Raw genomic sequence first — 18,441 nt, 5'->3', positions numbered from 1 at the left:
GTAGAATTGTAAAAAATTGTGAAAATGTGTATAAGTTTAATTTTGATTTAACATGTTATTGTAATTGTTTCAATTTGTTATTTTGCTAACACTAATGCATATTTGGATGCACAAATTTTGTGTTTAATGTGTTTTGCAGAGATTTATAGATACTGATGGTGAAACCTCATCATCCAGGCAACCTGCTCCAGAACCTGAACCTGAAATGCAATATGAGCCTGAACCGGAACAACAACAGGAACCACAACAACAACCTGATCAACACGTACCTTATTATGATCCGCTATAATTTGTTGATGCCTTCATAGTATTTCCGATGCATCTGCCAGTAAAATACCCAACGATTCCTGAACACACGTTGCATCCTAATCTGAGATTCGATAGAAGCTGGAGGGATTACTCGGCATATCAAAGTAACAAATTCAAACTGCTACCGAAAAATGTAGAAGTGCCAAAGGTAATCGATTAGGATCCTTTGGAAAGGATCCAACTAGCTAACTCAGTTAGGGAGCATCTAATCCAAAGGTATGGCAGTTCTTCTTTTACCGATTGGGAACGTCTATTCACTATTCGTAGGCCTGTATGTAAGGAATGGTGTGTTGAGCTGATGAGTACTATAGCATTAAATGTAGATGTAGATAGATTAGATGATAGAAGTTTTCTTAAATTTATACTTGGCCGTAGGATGTACAGGATTTCCATGCTGGACATGGCCAGGGGTTTACAGATATATACTCCTGGTGAATTACTACTACCCGATTGTATGAATTTGATTTATCGTGGTGAAAGGGTAGATAGAAATTTTAACGCGAACGCCGTTTGGAGGCGTATGTCAAACTATAATGTTTTTACACTGGGAGGAAAACACTCCTACTTACATATTAACAAAGCCGAGCTTCGTATAATTCATTGATTTCTGGCTAACTCGATTACACAGAGAGGTCACAACAAGGAGAAAATGACCTTACATGATTTATTTTACCTAAAGTGTATTCGAGACCCAAGAAGCTTTGTTAATATCCCCTACTGTGTTGGTTTTTATTTGTCTAAGATGGTGGAAGGAATACAGGAAGGGGGATAATAGGAGGAGGTATTTTTGTTACTCTCATTGGAGAGTATTTAGGTGTAGATAGGGATCAAGGAGGTCCACTTTTGGAATGTAGGGAACAGGTTGAGCCTTTAGGATTAAAGGTCTATCAGGGTGCTAAGGTATTAAAGAGCAGACGCAACCAGCCAGTACCCTATAAAGGTAGTCATCCTCAGGTAGAGAGAGTTTCAGATGAGGAAATGGAGGAAGCAGATGACATTAGGGATGTCATTAGGGAGGCTATGACTAACGTCTACCAGCGTGTAGATGAGGTAGATATGACAAACGGGGAGAGATTTAGTCGGATGGAGCAGTGGAAAGCCCAGAATGATTACGAGCATTTCAGGCAACGACAGCATGATAGATGGGACTATCATCAGCGTCAGATTATGAGCCGGCTGTCACCTCAGAATCATTACGTCCCAACCCGACCCGCTTACTATCCTCCACACCAGCCCGAGATGAGACCACCATATATTCTCTACGATCCTAACCAGGGCTACCAGTACATCTATCACCAACCATGGAACCCGAACGACAACATGAACTGGAACCCCTATCCAGATTGATATAGTTCCTGTTGGTGATTTCTATGATTTTAATCTTTTTATTATTTTTATTTATTTATGTTTAAACATATGATATTGTGATACATTAATGTATTGTTTAATATTTTTATTATTTTGTACTAATATTTCATATTTGATTTGAAAGTGGGATTTAAAGTCCCATTTCAAATTACCATGCATGTTTATATTTGTATGTATGTATATTGTCAATTGTACACAACATGGTAAAACAGCACATTTTCAAAGACTGACATTAAGTTCAGCAAAAGCTACTAATTTTGATGACAAAACAAAAAACAAATGTGATGTGACAACAAGACGAAATGAACAAATGATGTGCACCATTTATCATTCAGCAAATAAACGCCAATATGTTTGGAAACTTTGGTAAAATTTAATCATTTTTCTACGCTAATCACCCTCAATAATTTAAATTGTTACTGATTTCTTGCAAATGAGGGCATTGCAAGATCTTAAGTATGGGAAGGGGTTAAATTCTTTCGGATTTTTAAATATTTTAACTTATACACCTGATTACCATTAAAAATACTATTAACGCAGTAGTTGTGTTAGAATCTAGTGCTCTCTGATAATAAAGAACAGCCCTAGTCTTATATACTGACTACCCAATTCTAGTAAAATTTTCAAAATTTTCAATTAAATGAATTCAAATTCATGTTTATACATATTTATGAACGATAAAACTAGGTGTTAACACCGAAATTATTGTTACCTCGGAAAGGACATAAATTGAGAAACAACCCAAAATGTTAGAATTCATTTAAAATGGAATAGAGGACAATAAAAAGGCAAAGAAAGGAAAATAAAAGCCAAGTGTGGGAAAAATTTACCAAGTTCTTTAAAACATATATCACATATTTTGTACAAAGATACTTTTGTTTTGGACAAAATTAACCATTTTACCCGGAAAACTGTAATATATTTGAAAGAAAGATGGATCTACACGATGAATCAATTCCATCATTAAAAAGAAGTAAAGTCTTCCGAAAAAGAAACGCGCTTCTTGATTTAGGTCATGAAGTTGTCGTCCAGACCAGCTGTAGGTTGACGAAAAATCTAGAAAAGTCATCACGAAAATCAGCTGAAAATCCACGGACCTCAACATCAAACAGGGTCGCCAAGTGGTCAGACTTATCCTAACCATGAGAGGATCTGTCTCGTAAAATGGGGAGGGGGCCGTGCAAATTAGCTTGATAAGATTAATGAATCAGACCCCCAGAAAAGGATAATCTCCTTAAAGATTAAAAATCAGCTTTTAAGACTGATATTACTTAATCCTAGAGATTGATCTTAAAGATTGAGAATTACAAACTCATGGAATTCGATGATATCTAAACTCGAGCTTGAACGAGAAAATATTTTGATCAAAATTACAAACCGATTTGTTTTCTGAAAAACCCATTTTTAATGCGTTCATTACCATTGAACATAAAATCCTAGGAATTCACCTGGAATTCATTAGGTCACCTGAACCAAATTGGGTGTCAACCGTAAGAACGGTGGTTGCATAGCATGGTCGAAGACGGGACCTTGTGCCTGATCGAAAAATTATAGGGTGAGCTTTACTATTGCTCCTACAAAGGATAGTAATTGCATCCGACATGATATAGACCATAATTAAAAGCATTTCAGGGGACATTGCCTTAACAGTTGCTTGTTCAACACTTTCCTTTACAACCGGACGGTAGTTTACCGAAAGGTAATATACGGAGCAAGTATACTGGACGTGTTGCTTTCTCAATACAAGGTTAGCAAGTGGGTGACACAAAACCGCAAGTTTTAAGCTAAAATTTTCAAATCTGAAACCCACCAAAACCACAAAAAAATTTTGCAAACACCGGTGAAGGGTTATTCCAGAAAACTTATCTAGGGTAAAAGCTAGATCGTATTTTCAAAAGATCAAATGTTTTCATAAAGATCCAATTTCCGAAAGGATCTAAATTTTCATAGTCATGTGGGACTGTAAACCATAACGTTACTATCATTGTTCATACCGCCGTATAGAAATCACTGATGTACAAAGTGTAAAGAATAAAGAAGTGATTCTAGTATTTTTATTTCAAGACTATATTGCTTGAGGACAAGCAACGCTCAAGTGTGGGAATATTTGATAATGCTAAAAACGAAAATATATTTCATAGCATTATCCCTCAAGAAAGACAAGTTGCAATTGTTCTATTTACAAGTAATATTCGTTTAAATAATAAAAGGTGAAGACAAAAGACAGATTCGACGAATTGAAGACGCAAACGACCAAAAAGCTCAAAAGTACGAAGTACAATCAAAGTAGTTCAAATTATTGATGAAAAACGTCTCAAAATTACAAGAGTACAAGTCGCAAAATGCAAAATACATGATATTAAATTGTACGAAAGGACGTTCGAAAATCCGGAACCTGGACCAGAGTCAACTCTCAACGCTCGACGCAACGGATTAAAAATTACGAGTCAACTATGCACATAAATATAATATAATATTTAAATAATTCTTAAAATTATTTATATATTATATTTAAAACCGTCGGCAAGCTAGGAAACAAGTTCATGTGAGCTGGAAAAAGGGGCCATGCGATTGCATGGCCGTGAAGAGCATTTTCCATGCGATCGCATGGCAGTAGATGGCTGGCCACATGCCTATAAATTTCGCAGTTTGGTGATCATATATCAATATATCTTTTTCTCTTCCATCACTCAACGATATATATATATATATATTTATATATATATATATATATATATATATATATTAAAATTAAAATATAATATATATATATATATATTATATTTTAATTTTAATTTTAATTTTAAATTCTAATAATAAAGGTATGTTAGCGAATGTTGTAAGGGTGTAAGTCGAAATTCTGTCATTGTAACGCTACGCTATTTTTAATCATTGTAAGTTATGTTCAACCTTTTTAATTTAATGTCTCGTAGCTAAGTTATTTATATGCTTATTTAATGCCGAAGTAATCGTGATGTTGGGCTAAATATTAAAATTGGGTAATTGGACTTTGGACCATAATTGGGGTTTGGATAAAAGAACGACACTTGTGGAAATTAGACTATGGGCTATTAATGGGTTTTATATTAACTAAATGATACCTCATTGATTTAATATATAGAATTATAATTTGACGTATTTATATATAACCACATACGCTTGACTGGGCACGGTGGGCGGGATATCTATAAATACCAATAATTGTTCATTTTACCGAACACGGGATTGGATTAATAGTTAATAGACTTGTTGAAACAGGGGTGGATTACATTCAAGGGTAATTGGTGTAATTGTTAACAAAGTAGTAAAACCTTGGACTACACGCAGTCGATAACCTGGTGTATTCATTAAACAAAGTATTAAGACCTTGTTACAATTCGAATCCCCAATTAGTTGGAATATTTGACTTCGGGAATAAGAATAATTTGACGAAGACTCTCTCACTTTATGATTATGACTGATGGACTATTATGGATAAATCCGTATGGACATATCAAATAATCCAGGACAAAGAACAATTAACCCATGGTAATAAACTAAAAACAACACGTCGAACATCATGATTACGGAAGTTTAAATAAGCATAATTCCTTTATTTCATATTTAATTTCCTTTATTTCATATTTAATTGCACTTTTAATTATCGCAATTTTATTTACCGTTATTTTATTTATCGCATTTTTATTTATCGCAATTTCATCATCATTATTTACTTTACGCTTTAAATTAAGTTATATTTATTTTTAATATTTTACATTAGGTTTTAACTGCGACTAAAGTTTTAAAATCGACAAACCGGTCATTAAACGGTAAAAACCCCCTTTTTATAATAATAATATTTCTTATATATTTTTGTATTTTTACAATTATAGTTTTTAAAAATATAGTGTTAAGCTTGTTTAAAAGATCCTTGTGGAACGATCCGGACTTACTAAAAACTACACTACTGTACGATTAGGTACACTGCCTATAAGTGTTGTAGTAAGGCTTAGGTATATCCACTCTATAAATAAATAAATAACTTGTGTAAAATTGTATCGTATTTAATAGTATTTTCTTGTAAAAATTATAACTATTTTATACACCACCTCGCACATATCACTAATAGGACTAATCTACAACTTGCTTGTTTACCTGTTTCTGCGAAACTGCTGCATGTTACTGCTTACTTATACTGCCGTATGATCTTGCTGTATGCTATTGCTTATTCTCGTTACTGCATGCTACTGTCTGCTTTCGATTTCATGTTACTTTGTTTAGTACTGTTGTTATTGCCATGCCATGTACTGCGGTAGACGGTCTAGGTTGCAGTAGTGCCTGATTACGTGCTTGATATGTCTTATTGACATGGAAAAGGTTATTTTTCCTTGTTCAGATGACAGACATGCTGCCTATGACCTTTGACTTTAAGAGTGACTTAGAGACGACTGTTGCCCCGCCTACTATTGCTGATGACTCGCCGCTACCCTTCGACGACTCTGGTGATTCACCTTCTAGTGGACTCGTGCTTGACCTGATGGACGTCTCAGATGGAGACGAGGATCCCGAGATGATTCCAGCACCACCCAACCCTAGACTCCCGGAGCCACAACACCATTCTGGCGATACTGTAATTCCTAGGGGAAATGGAGACGGTCCTTTCCGTAACGAGCATGGACATTGGGCTAGACGCACCACTGATGGATGTGTTGTACCGATTCCACCAGGCAGATATCGACTTATGACCACCGACCAGGCACAACCACCCTCAGATGATTCAGACGATTCATCACCCGACGACTCCAGCGAGGAGGATTCTGAGGAGGACCCTGAGGAGGAGCCTGTGCACCCGCCCTCTACCCCGCCAAAAAAGCGGTATTGTTTCGATGGTACCGTTATCCCAGGGATTAATGGAGGAAGACCGTTCATGGATGCACATGGACAGTTGGTTAGGGTCACAGCCCGTAAGAGGGTCGTACCGTATCCCGCCGATCCATTCGTGCGTAAGACCACCCGCATTGTGCCGTGTACATCTGCACCACCTGCACCATCTGCACCATCTGCACCACCTGCCCCACCAGCATCCGCCGTCGTCGAGGAACTGACGAGGGAAGTGCATGCCCTCCGTGCTCGGGTAACTTAGCTCGAGGATCAGATGTCTCACCTGATGGACATCATTTACCCACCTTCACCATAGGACTATTGTATTAGATTTTGTTATGTAATCTCGTTGGTAGTTTCATGTTTTACTCATGTATTGTACGAACCTTATGAAGATGTATGCAACTTTCTTATTAATGAATGGAACTTAATGTTGTTTAATTATTATACGGTGTTCTATTTAAGTTATTACCTGATGGTTTTCTTGCAATCTGTAACTAGCTAGCCATGCTTAGTTAATGTGTATTGTAATGTTTCCCGATTGATTACCTTATGCTATAGCATTATGAATTGTTGAATGTGGAATTTTGACTTAAGTCGAAATTTTTGTTTAGAAGATCAATGGCGAACGGAAGAGTTCCAAGGGATTTGCCCACAGCAGCTCAGATTGAGGAGATGATAGCTGCTCAAGTAGCCGCAGCTATGGCGAATGCCAACCCTGCTCCAGCTCCACCGGCCAACCCAGCTGTTCAGAACGGGTGTACCTATAAGGAATTCCAGAGCTGCAAGTCCCACAATTTCAGTGGTACTGAAGGGCCAGTTGGGCTGACGAGATGGTTTGAGAAGTTGGAATCTGTGTTCCGTGTGAGTAACTGCTCCGAGGGGAATAAGACTAAGTTCGCATCCTGCACTTTGTCGGATGGCGCTTTAACTTGGTGGAACACACTCGCCCAGGCCAAGGGAATTGACGAGGCTTATGCTACACCAAGGGAGGAGTTTAAGAGTGCTATGATCGAGGAGTATTACCCCCGAACTGAAATTCAGAAGATGGAAGCGGAGTTTTGAGAACTGAAAGTTGTAGGGACTGATCTTGATGGCTATAACCAAAGGTACTTGGAGTTAGCTTTGATGTGCCCTACGATGGTTACTCCTGAATTTAAGCGAATGGAACGATATTTGTGGGGACTTCCCAAGGACATTCAAGGAAATGTCACTTCATCAAAACCAGCGAATGTCCCAGAAGCTATGCGTATGGCGCACATCCTGATGAATCAAATTACCCGCCAAGAGCCAGAAAAGGAAAAATTAGAATCGGGAGCTAGTAATGGGAAACGTAAGTGGGACAGAAGCAAGGAAAAAGGTTTTGACCAGAACCCGACTTAGAGGTATGAGTATTTCAAAGGGAACAACGACTTGAGGAACCCGGACCTGAATCCTAGCTCAAATCCTAACTACAAAGGTACCCTTCCTCAGTGTAAGAGATGCTACAAGCATCACACTGGGTACTGCAACGTGGTTTATGAAAAGTGTAAGAGGACTGGACACATCGGCAAGGATTGTAAGATCACCGCCCCAGCTGTGAGGACAAACCCGATTGGACCCAGGAAGTGCTTTGAGTGCGGCCAGCAGGTGAAATGCCCCGTTCATATCGATTATAAACGTTACATAATAATTGATTTCATCACGAGGTATTTGACCTCTATATGATACATTTTACAAACATTGCATTCGTTTTTAAAAGACAAACTTTCATTACATCGAAAGTTGACGGCATGCATAATATTTCATAATATATTCAACTATAAATGACTTAATAATATCCTTGATGAACTCAATGACTCGAATGCAACGTCTTTTGAAATATGTCATGAATGACTCCAAGTAATATCTCTAAAATGAGCAAATGCACAGCGGAAGATTTCTTTCATACCTGAGAATAAACATGTTTTAAAGTGTCAACCAAAAGTTTGGTGAGTTCATTAGTTTATCATAATCAATCATTTCCATAATTTTAATAGACCACAAGATTTCTATTTTCATTTTTCATAAACATCATCTCATATCAGCCATTTCACACAAACTACATAGAGATAAAAAAATCATTCATATGGTGAATACCTGGTAATCGACATTGACAAAACGCGTTAGAATATCCCCATCATTCCGAACTCTCATCGGACATGATAAAATCGAAGTACTAAAGCATCCGTAACCTGGATGGGGTTTGTTAGGCCCAATAGATCTATCTTTAGGATTCGCGTCAATTAGGGTGTCTGTTCCCTAATTCTTAGATTACCAGACTAAAAGGGTGATATTCGATTCGATAATCCAACCATAGAATGTAGTTTTGATTACTTGTGTCTATTTCGTAAAACATTTATAAAAGCAGCGCATGTATTCTCAGTCCCAAAAATATATATTGCAAAAGCATTTAAAAAAGGGAGCAAATGAAACTCACGATACGATATTTTGTAGTAAAAATATACATACGACGGAACTGAACAATGCAGGGTTGGCCTCAGATTCACGAACCTATACCATTCATATATATATATATATATATATATATATATATATATATATATATATATATATATATATATATATATATATATATATATATATATATATATATATATATATATATATATATATATATATATATATATATATATATATATATATATATATATATATATATATATATTAAAACATATAATCGTAATCGAACAAGTTAGGTATTATTATTAATTGTTATTTTAGTAATTTATATGTTTCATTAATAACTAAGTTAACTATATTTATTTTATATACTTTAGATAAATTGTTAGTATTTATTATGAAAATATTAATGTTGTTATGTGATATGTATTAAATATATTCTTATATAGTTATTTATTTGGTAAAATAATATCAATAATAATAAATAACAATTTGTATTTTTTTATGATAATAATAATAATAATAATAATAATATTGATACTACTAATAATCCAAATGATAATTTTAATAATAATATATATTTTGATAAAAATGATAATAATAATAATAATAATAATAGTAGTAGTAGTAGTAATAATAATAACTATAATAACTATAAAAATAATAATTTTCTAATAATGATAATAATAATAATGATATTACTTCGAATAATACTTATTTTAATAATAATAATGATATTAATGATAATAATAATAATAATAATAATAATAATAATAATAATAATAATAATAATAATAATAATAATAATAATAATAATAATAATAATAATAATAATAATAATAATAATAATAATAAGAAGAAGAAGAAACTACCTTTAAAGAATGGGTTTTCTAAAAAAAATGTCCAAGGCCGGACTCGAACCCGCGACCTCTCATTCAAAGACCACTCCCCTAACCACTCCTCCGTTCACTTCATTTCTGATTATATCTCCTATCCTAAACTATGTAACCCGTCATTTCTTAAATAATGTGTGTGTATTGTTGTTGTCATCGTACAGAATCAAGAAACAGAAAACGTTGGTTCGCAGTTGTGGCCCAAAGAGGAAAGTGGATTATGGTAGCCCAACAAGAATACTTGGATCACGGTTCATAACAAAATACCCACGGCCCAAATTGTATCAAGAAGGTTTATAGCCCATCACTTAAATCAAGCCCGATAAGTAACTAAGCCCAAGTACAAATGTGAAATTTCTCTTGTGGTTTCTGTTGGTTGGCGGTTTCGAAAAGGAAACAGATTCACCAGTCATATAGTCGACATAATATACCCATATGGATCCTACAAATTTACATCTAATTGACTTCTTCCTTGCCACTTGCAAGTCGGCCAATTGAAAACAAGTGGATATTGGATCCCTTTTCAAAATTATCAACTTTATCATCTTCTTCAACCTCTTATCATTATCATTTTCATTACTGTCATCACATAGGTCGTTCGTTATCATCGCCAATATTAATCGATATCATCATCTTTAATTCTTTGATATCACTATCTTAATATCCTTCTCATCATCTAATCATCACTAATTATCATCTTGGTCCATTAAGAAAGAAATATATATATATATATATATATATATATATATATATATATATATATATATATATATATATATATATATATATCACTAAAATAAATAATTGATCGTGACAATCTTTCTTTTGGCCGGTTACTAATCCAATTGCTTTAATTACATGGATAATACTTTAATGAGTTAATATTCTCCATGTAATCCACTAGCTATAAAATAAAGGTAAGTGGGGAACCTTTTGTTTAAAGCTTGTCGGCCAGAAATCAAAAAGAAAAAAATATGCTACGTATATAATAGTAGCGATAAATGGCAGTAAAGCAGCAGCTCAAATGGTTTCGAATTAGGAAAATAAAAACAATATGATAGTAGCCAATGAATCCAAAGAATAACAGTCTGCAGCAGCCATAGTATAACAAGGGTGGGTTCGTGGGACTGCTTACAGCGAGAAAAAGAAACGGACAGAAGTAATAAGAGGTATTGCAGCAACTAAACCGGTTGAAGTGTTTGTTGTTGGTGACGTTTAATATAGAAAATAGAAAAATATAACAACAAGATGATAATCAAAAGTGTTGGGTTTATTCATATAGCAGTTACATATAGTGATGATGGTTTAAATATAGACAGAAGACAAGTTGTTGTTGTAGCAGCAATTTAGTAGCACTAGGTGACGGTTTAACCGATTTAGAAGTGGGTTTGTTCTTGGTGTTGTGATGTAGGTGGTGGTATATTGGTGATGGTCGTTGAGGGTGTCAACATTTAGGGTAGTGTTGGTGTCGTTGAAGGTGACTGGGTGATTGTAGGTGAATTCTTGGAGTGGTGGAGATGCTTTATAGTTCAAGTAGAAGCAGAAAATGAAAACAATTTAATAAGATGATAATCGTAGTCTTGATGGAGGATGGTGGCGAGGGTGATAGGTGGTGGCTCACGAGGTTAATCAAGTTGTACCTAAGGTGATCAAGTGTGATGATTGCTTGATCATGAAAACAAGAAGAATATGATGAAAACGTTTTTATCTTTCCATCAGTAGGTGTATGTCTATATATTCATCCATCCATATATTATATTTAATATGTGAGATGCAGTGAAGGAAACATAACAAATGAAAGGACCCGTTCATATACATTATAAACGATTCATAATAGTTGATTACATCGCGAGGTATTTGACCTCTATATGATACATTTTACAAACATTGCATTCGTTTTTAAAAGACAGACTTTCTTTACATCTAAAGTTAACGGCATGCATACCATTTCATAATACATCCAACTATAATTGACTTAATAAGAATCTTGATGAACTCAATGACTCGAATGCAACGTCTTTCGAAATATGCCATGAATGAATCCAAGTAATATCTTTAAAATGAACTAATGCACAATGGAAGATTTCTTTAATACCTGAGAATAAACATGCTTTAAAGTGTCAATCAAAAGGTTGGTGAGTTCATTAGTTTATCATAATCCATCAATTCCATAATTTTAATAGACCACATGATTTTATTTTTCATAAACAACCTTACACTCACAAATGTATAAAAATCATTCGTATGATGAACACCTGATAACCGACATTAACATAATGCATATAGAATATCTCCCGCATACTCGCAAATATGCCATAAATATTGGCAATCGCAATCACCATTTAAATCGAAGTACTAAAGCATTCCAAATTCTAGAATGGGGTTTGTTAGGCCCATAGATCTATCTTTAGTATTCACGTCAATTAGGGGCCATTTCCCTAATTCTTAGGTTACCAAACTTGAAGGGGCGATATTCGGTATAATAATCCAACCATAGAATATAGTTTTAAGTACTTGTGTCTATTTCGTCAAACATTTATAAAAGCAGTGCATGTATTCTCAGCCCAAAAATATATATTGCAAAAGCATTTAAAAAGGGAGCAAATGAAACTCACAATACTGTATTTTGTAGTAAAAATACATATGACGTCATTTAACAAGTGCAAGGTTGGCCTTGGATTCACGAACCTATATTAATTATATATATTTATATGTTTGATCAATATTTGTCTAACAATTTAGGTCAAGTCTTAGTGTATCACAATCCTAATGCTCGAGACTAAATATGCAAAAGTCAACAAAAGTCATATTAACCAAAATGTCTTCCAAAATTTATACATGATTATTATATAGTTTAAATATAGTCGTTTTATATATTTAAATATTTTTAACAGATTTTATTAAAGTAAATAATATAGTTCTTTTATTAATAAATAAAATTTTATATTAAAATTTATATAATAAAAATATACTTTTATATATCTTAAGTAATAAAATTTATAAAGTTCATTTAATATCATAAAAATAATATGATAGGTATTATTAATGTAATTATATTATAAGTAGTAAAATATCTTTGTATCACATATTTATTTTATAAAATAATATTGATAATAATAATAATAAGTAAAAGTTGTATTATTTTGTAATAATTATTATTATTCTACTAATAAAAATAAAAATAATTATATTTTCTAAAAATGATAAAATGATAATTTTTATTAATAATAGTACTAAAATGATAATAATAATGATGTTTCATATTAACAATGATATTTTTATTAAAAATAATAATTTTAGTAAAAATGATAGTTTTAATATTAATAATACTTTTAATAATAATAATAGTAAAATAATGAAAACGATATTTTTCCTTTAAATCAATATCTTACAATATCTTAATTTCATCATGATACTCATACTTATTATTTCCTAATCGCTTCGTTTAATAGCTTTTAGTCGTCTTTTATATCGCGTTCATATTAATAATAATAATAATAATAGTAATCATAATAATTTGATGTTACTAATATTAGTTTTAATTATAATAATACTAATAATAATAATATTAATGATCATACTAATAACTATTTGAATGATAATAATAATAATAATAATAATAATAATCTTAACGATAATAACGATAATAATAATAATAAAAATAACAATAATATCATTTATTAATAACGACAATAATAATTAATAATAATAATAATAATAATAATAATAATAATAATAATAATAATAATAATAATAATAATAATAATAATAATTAGATTATAACGACGATAATAACGACGATAATAATAATCATTTTTACAAAAATTCAATTGACTATAACTTCTAAACCGTTCATCGAAACCATTCGATATCTAAATGAAAAGTTCTCAATTTTTCGCTAGCTTTCCAATGACATGCATATCATATACCTTATCTTAATAGCATATGTATTTAATTCAAGATTCGACATAACCTATCTAACGACAATAACGAACGTATAAGCATGCATAATCCTATATACTCAAGCATTAGTCAGGGATACACTAATAATATATAAAAGTTAAGTTTTGAGGGCTCACGTATCAATATTGAGATTCAATATTGCAGAAAAAGTACGCAGACGCAACGGGGATGATAAACACTAGTTTGACTCACAAGCAATACTCCCGAACCATACCCATAACCTCCATTGCTATAACCTATAATTTCCTTAGCTCTATCCCGCTCGAAAAATGATTTCGAAATCACTCGGACAGCACTCCGTCGTAATATTTTATGTATACTAATAATATCTTGAAATAATACGGAGTAAATATATATATGTAAATCGATTGAGAGAGTTTAGAGAAAAAAATATTTTCAAATTTCTATGAAATAATGAAACCTATTGAATTCTATTTATAATAGATTTTTGAATTATTAAAGTGAATTATTAAAGTATGAATTATTAAAGTGAATTATTAAAGTATGAATTATTAAAGTAAATTATTAAAGTATGAATTATTAAAGTGAATTATTAAAGTCAAAGTAAAGTAAAAATAAAGTAAAGGTAAGTTTAAGTATAGTAAAAGTATAAAACTATGTACATATAATACGCGTATAAATATATATAATATTAATTTAAATCGTTATATATATTTAATAAAATAAAATATAAATACCGTTATCTTTATCATACTGGTTAAGTAATGAGTTGTCAAAAGTGGTTTTAGATATTTATAAAAGTTATATACATTTTAATAATAAAGTTCTTTTTAAACTAAAAACGTTTTTGTACGTTTGAAACTAAATCAAATAAATATGATAATTTTGTTTTCCAAAACTAAATATATTTAAGAATCATTTTGTTTAAAGGTTAAAATAATGGAAATCGTTATATCATAAAATGTTTTAGAAAAGTAGAATCATATATATTCATACTAGGTTTCAAGTTTTTAAATTACAGTCTGTTGGTGAAGCATGGGAAAAGTCCAAAGGTTAAATAAACGTATGAAATCATCTTAATGAAAAATGAAGAGTTACTTAACTTGTCGATATCCAACATCTAAGTTATTTACACTCCACGTTCTTACTTATAAATCACTTTACCATTTTCTGAATGTTGTCAAAAAGAATAGATTTTTCTTAAATCACAGTGGACCCGTAATCATATCACAATGTATCTGATAAATCAATCATTTCATATTATCTTCTAATTCCATCGATAAACATATTGAAACAAATACATTCGTGTAAAGTATTATACGTTTAATACTTTATTAATATTCTCAAGTTATAATATATATATATATATATATATATATATATATATATATATATATACATATATATACATATCTATTTATATATAACGATTCGTGAATCGTCAGAATTTGGTCGAGGTTATAATGAATGTATGAACACAGTTTAAAAATTCTTGAGAATTAACTTAACAAACTTTGCTTATCGTGTCGGAATAATATAAAGATGGAGTTTAAATTTGGTTGGAAATTTCCGGGTTGTCACAACAAAACACATACAATGATCATATTAATAATTATCAATAGTAAAGCCACATGTGATTTGTATTAATTCTACCGACACTTCTTTACGGACTGTATATCGTGCACTATTTGAAATCAATGGCGGATAAAAGTCTTCGAAAAAAATCCTAAAATTTTAAATTAAGTATCTTTATTTATTTAGGTCATTATGGTTTAAAATTTGGTCATTAACTATTAAATAAAAATTACATTAATTATTCACTCCCAATCCCCAAGTAAAATATAAAAATTTTAAAATTTGACAAACAACATCTACATATATTATTAATAACCCTAAAATTTATAAAACTCATTTTTGAATCACCGTTTATTTTAAAATTACATAAGTTTCTTTTTAACTCGTTTATTGTCAATCAATATGACAATTGAGCGTTACCGTTGTTTACTAAATAACTTCGAAATCACAAAATATATATTTAATATACTTTTTATGTATATATAGATTTATTTTAATAATAAATTTTATTATCTCTTATATCATTTTAAAATTTAGTTCTTACAATTAAATCATATATTATATCAAACTATATTTCAAATTATTATATATATATATATATATATATATATATATATATATATATATATATATATATATATATATATATATATATATATATATATATATATATATATATATATATATATATATATATATATGTATCCATTTACAAATAGTTGTTCGTGAATCGTCGAGAACAGTCGAAGGGTAAATGATTACATGAATGTAGTTCCAAAATTTTGAGATTCAACATTACAGACTTTGCTTATCGTATCGGAACATATAAAGATTAAGTTTAAATTTGGTCGGAAATTTCCGGGTTGTCACAGTACCTACCCGTTAAAGAAATTTCGTCCCCGAAATTTGATCGAGGTCGTCATGACTAACAGTAAGAATGTTATTATGACGAATATAAGCTGATACATAGAGTTTTAACATGATTAATAAATACGGATAAAATATTTCGATTTCTCGAAGAGTATGAGTGAAGCCATCGCAAAAGAGTGGAATAAGAAGATAGAGATTTGCCTTAACTTTTGACGTCATCACGGTTGATCTCCGGATTAAAGAAAATCTTTGTAATCTATATAGGATTTGATTCTTCGGCGATTAAGGAAATTATGATCCCCTTCGATTTAATGCGATAATCCTTCTCGATTTCCTTGTCGGATATTTCACTATAAATCCACCCCCTTCGTTTCCTTACAACTCACACCTTCTATTCTTTCTCCCTCAACTCATACTTTAAAGTATTCATCAATATGCTCCATCCAGTTATGATTCTTGATATACTCCTAACCTTCATATATGTCATTCTTCTCTTTCATCTGCCACCGGAAGAATCTATTTACTTCTACTATACTCTTGGTTTTATAGTGTTTTTAGTTCTCCCGTGTCTTTATATTGCTATATGCATCGATATATATGATTTATAATTTTTGGGTTGTCGTTGGGCTTTATATCCTCCTTTATATTTCGAAGTCCCTACTTCTGTCTTCTATAATCATTGTCATCCACAGTTAATGTTCCCTTCTATTTGCTGCAATTTATACTCTCATTTCTATTTCAGAGCTTCATTCTTTTGTTTTCTCTTCTTGCCATTAATCACCGCTTGTAATGGTCCAGAATTCGCAGATATGAATTTCAAAATGAACATAGTTAATGTTCTAAGAATGAAATGGTAATGGCACGATTTTGATTTGTCAAATTACCAGAATACCTCAGAAAATACCGAATCATTAAGAAAGATATTTTATTGATATTTTTAGAGATTAAATAGAATACCAGAGTCGTGTAACATGGCACATGATGATGTTATGGTCTGTGAATCATCATGTTCCATTAGAAACTCAGCATGACTTACTATAATATAATCACGTTGATCAAGTGTCATTATATTATACTAACTCATGCTTCAGTTCCCAACACTACTTCAAAAATATTCTTATTTTAAACTCGAAGGTTTCAGAATTTAGAAACTAAAATAGTTTCTTTTATGATGTAATACAGATAACGTGAAGAGGTAAATGATTTCAGATAAGAATAATTATGGAAATATCTTTAGAAATACGGAGGATATTTATAATGAAAGATACGATGATATCTTAGAATTTCTAATATCAGAGGATGATGAAGAATATTGTCTGCATGGGTTTAGAGTCAGGAGCAAGGTATTCGTTAAAGACTTCAGCATATACTGAATCATTTGGATTCTTTGAAGGCAGGTTTAGTCTTTGTGATTTATCCACAACCTCCTTCATACTTTGCTCAATCCGTTTTCCAGTTTCAAACCTTCTCTTTTTCTGAGCTTTGCCAGCACATTATTCTTTATCATCAAACTTTTTACTGTTAAGGTCGTTTACATTTTTGCTGCTTCATCAGCATTTTTCAAAATTTCGAGAGCTAGTTCGCAGTTTAGGGTGTTTTTCAGAAACTTCGCATTTGAAATATGTAAGTCTAGGAAATAGACGTTATATGTTTACATATAACTGTTGGCGTAGACATGCTGCGAGATTTCAAAATACTCATTGCTAATTCCCGATGATTCTTATGGTAATTCTCGTTACACGATGCAGATGGGTACATGATAGGGTTTCCAATGAATAGGTACATTGATTTTTCGGAGAGGCTTAAAGATCAATGAAGTTGTTGGTAAGTTTACCGCTAATGTAGCGAGATATAAAAGGTTCTCCGGTAACGATGACCAAAAGGCAACATATATATCAAGGTTATAATAAGGTTGTTTTGACTGAAAAGTCGAAGTTGACTTGCTGGAGCTTGATAAAACTGACTACTCTGAAAAGGAATTGAAAAGTCGTTTTAGCTAATAAATGCAAAAGGGTCTGACACGAATACGTGTTAAACTATGACTTTGGTTTCGAGAGTTTTTCAGGTGTATAACTGTGTGTAACATGTGGTTGGATCTTCATCTCGATTGTTCATTATTTGAAGTGTCTTCAGGAATTTCGGAGGGTTTGAAAATAGATTGAAGTCGTTAATATACATATGATGTTCTAGTACAGTTCTG

Source organism: Rutidosis leptorrhynchoides, chromosome 4, assembly GCF_046630445.1.
Source record: "Rutidosis leptorrhynchoides isolate AG116_Rl617_1_P2 chromosome 4, CSIRO_AGI_Rlap_v1, whole genome shotgun sequence".
NCBI lineage: Eukaryota > Viridiplantae > Streptophyta > Magnoliopsida > Asterales > Asteraceae > Rutidosis > Rutidosis leptorrhynchoides.
The sequence above is the reverse complement of the archived record's forward strand: the minus strand, read 5'-3'. Positions refer to the sequence as shown.